General features: G+C 40.5%; 1 non-coding gene across 1 annotated transcript; it reads right to left on the bottom strand.

The window, feature by feature from the left end:
- Positions 1–811: 811 nt before the first annotated feature.
- LOC112440242 (small nucleolar RNA SNORA70) lies at positions 812–944 on the bottom strand. Its single transcript, XR_003028417.1, has one exon. It is a non-coding gene; the product is annotated as a small nucleolar RNA SNORA70 (small nucleolar RNA).
- Between the last annotated feature and the right edge of the window lie 2070 nt (positions 945–3014).

Below are 3014 nucleotides of genomic sequence, written 5' to 3'. Positions count from 1 at the left end.
CTCTACAAAGACACCTTTTTTAACCATCCCAGTTACAGTGGATCATTCCTTCTTATTTTTTATTTCAACCCATTGTTTGAACACTTACCACACTTGGAAAGATGGAAAGAAAATATGACAGCTAGAAAACTGACCAAATAACAGGCAGGATGGGGGTGGGTGGAGGACTCACAGCAAGAGATAGTGAAGTCTTTTAGGGCTGGATGTGTTCATCTTAGGATCAAGGACTTAAAACTTTGGAATTGTGACTTTACGCAATGCAGCTTGCCTGTAATGCCTGCCTTTTCATTTTTGTGTAATACCGAATTACATTAATTTGGAAAATTCTACATGCCTCTACTTTGATAAGAAGGATGAAGGAAAGAAAGGGTTTGGTTAAACATATGCTAACATTTTTTTTTCTTTGTCAGGAAGTATTGGTGAGCCTAAGAGACAGCAGAACAGTGGAAGCCTTCCTGAGTGCAAGGCCTGCCACTTGTTGCGGAGCCATGACTGGGGATGCATTTGACCCCACAGCCATCTGAGATAAGACACTTCTCAACTACCATGTCTTCAGATTCATCTGCATTAAACTTGATAGAGCCCCATTTCTTTGTGATGTGGCCAGGCAACCTGAACTTGGCCCTGTGTAGGGACTCAGTCACATGCTCCTTGTTCTGCACCTTGGTATGGATGGACATGATGACTTACCAATGTAAATTCTGGCCATGGTACCCTGGGGCTTTCTAGAGATACCCTGCACACCTGTCTGGAGCCTACAATGGGAACAGTGCAAGGTCAAAGGTCAGAGGCATAAACATATATTGGAAACGGCTGTCTCCTATGTTCTTTAGAGCAACCCATACAAGAAACAAGCTGTGTATACAACAAAGGAGGCTGTTGTTTGCAGCCATTACATCGAGCCCCTGTGAGGAAAGGAGTACAGCTGGCTTAATTGACTGCAGATGAACAATTTAAAAAGTCTGCTGAGTTCCAGAATTCGGGGTGACAGTGGTAATCAGAGTGACAGAACTCTAGAGAAAGGCAGTGTTCATAGAAAAGAGTCAGAGGTTGCTGGTGGGGTCAGCTCCCACCAGCTGGAGGTTCTTTCTTGATTCAGAACTCACAGAATTTTATGTGGTGTTTTAATAAGAAAGATGTTTCCATCCTTGAACCATCCCTTCTCTAGCTTGGAGGTCCTTCCTGTGCTATAAAGATCACAGATAATTTGCTGGCTTTGTACAAGGGCAGTACTGTTGAAGGGGACCTGCAAGCTTCTTTGTCCTAGAGACTAAAAGTCCCTATTTCTGCCCCAGCAGTTCCAAATCTACAAACAGATATTTTCACATAGTATCACTCCTCACTAGCCACCAGTTGCAGGATGGAGATGCAGGATATATTATAATAGTTGTTTTCGAGTTCAGGTAGAACTTGGAATCAGCCAAATTTGCCTTAGGTTCAAACTGGATGCCCTGAGAGATAACTCCCACAGTGTAAGATTGAGAACATCATTTGAACTCCCATGGGTCTGATGCCTAGAAGGAGAGCAACCTGGGTTTTGCCCCTTCTTCTGCCTTTGCTGGTCTCCATGCCTAAGCATTACATTCTATCCAGCTCCTGCAGATGAGTTAGCTGGCCTGAGTGCCTACAAAGGACCAGGCATTCTCTAAGGCATATTTTACATGTTGCAAGGCACATTTAGCATGCTCTAAGGCATACTCTAAGGCATATTTACATATTTACATTCATCTAATACCAGCCATTCTGTTTTTCCAGCCTGACCTTCTGTCACAATCTTGGGCTTATCCCTTCTCAGCTCAGCACTAGGGGAGTGTTTCTTCAAAGCTCTAACATGTACTGTGGGTGCTGTTCCCAATGATTCCCATCTTTCTGATTCCTTTTAATTCCTCAGTAATGATTTGTGCTAAGTATTTTTACTTTTTTTTCCTCCAAGTCTCAACCTTGAAGAGTTTACTGTGGCCACTTGAAATTAAGTATGGGCTGCTTTTAATGGGACTAATTGTTATAAGTTCTCATAGCAAGAATCAATTTCAAGAATGAGAAAAAAAATCCATCCCCAGGTTTCCTGCACCCTATTCTCAGCCTCGTGATTTAATCACTTAATTTTAGAATAACGCACTCAGCTGTTTCCACGTCAGCCACTGACTTTTCCCAAGAAACAAATAATAAGGAAGATGTGGCCTTAACTAAGATGGCCTTGCCGTAGGTTAAAGGATCATGGACAGCTGATCTCTAGTGCCCCTAGATCATTGGAACAAAGCCATTTTCTTCCTCAGACCAGGTTGCTTTGATTTGCAATTTATTATAAACAAAATGAACTGGCTATTTTGGGGCTTGGGTTTGAACTATTACCTAAATCCTGACTAGTCATAGTTTGTGAAGTTCTGCAACAAATGCCTGCCTCTGTCTCTTTCATTCTTTTTCTTCCTCTTCCTTTCTTTTTTTTTTAAAGAATATCTTTTTCTAGAACAATGAAGCAGATAAGAAATATAGGAAACCATAGAGAGTTAAATAGCATTTATGGAACTGTGAGGATCATCTACTGACAGTAAGAGCAATAACACAGAAACAGACTTCAACTGGCAAGAAACAGCAGGTCACTGCCTGCAGGGGTTGACCAGCTTAGAAACTTGACTGTTTCATGTGTTTGGGTAATGTAATCAAACACAGATGCTGAACCAACTCATGCTCTAATGGCATTATATTTGATATCTTCTACTTAATTGTAATTAAAGTTCAATTTAATTTCCTAGAGCAATTAAATATATTAAAATATTTTATGGGCATTTATTAGCCCAAACTGATTTTTAAAAAACACAGAGTGGCATCAGGAGGGTTCTGTGTTTGAGAAGGCCACAATGTTTTTCAGTGAGATACTACATTTGTCCATAGGCTTAGGGAGAATAATTTACATTTCAGTTTTACAAAATTAACATTATGGTCAGCTTTCAACTAGGTATGCAAAAGCCTTTAATTTTAAGTGGAAGAATATCTGTGGGTGTGTGAATATTGAA

The sequence above is a fragment of the Pan paniscus genome, chromosome 5 (assembly GCF_029289425.2).
Source record: "Pan paniscus chromosome 5, NHGRI_mPanPan1-v2.0_pri, whole genome shotgun sequence".
In the NCBI taxonomy this organism is placed as follows: domain Eukaryota; kingdom Metazoa; phylum Chordata; class Mammalia; order Primates; family Hominidae; genus Pan; species Pan paniscus.
Note: the sequence above shows the minus strand (reverse complement) of the source record. Positions and strands in the feature narration are given on the sequence as shown.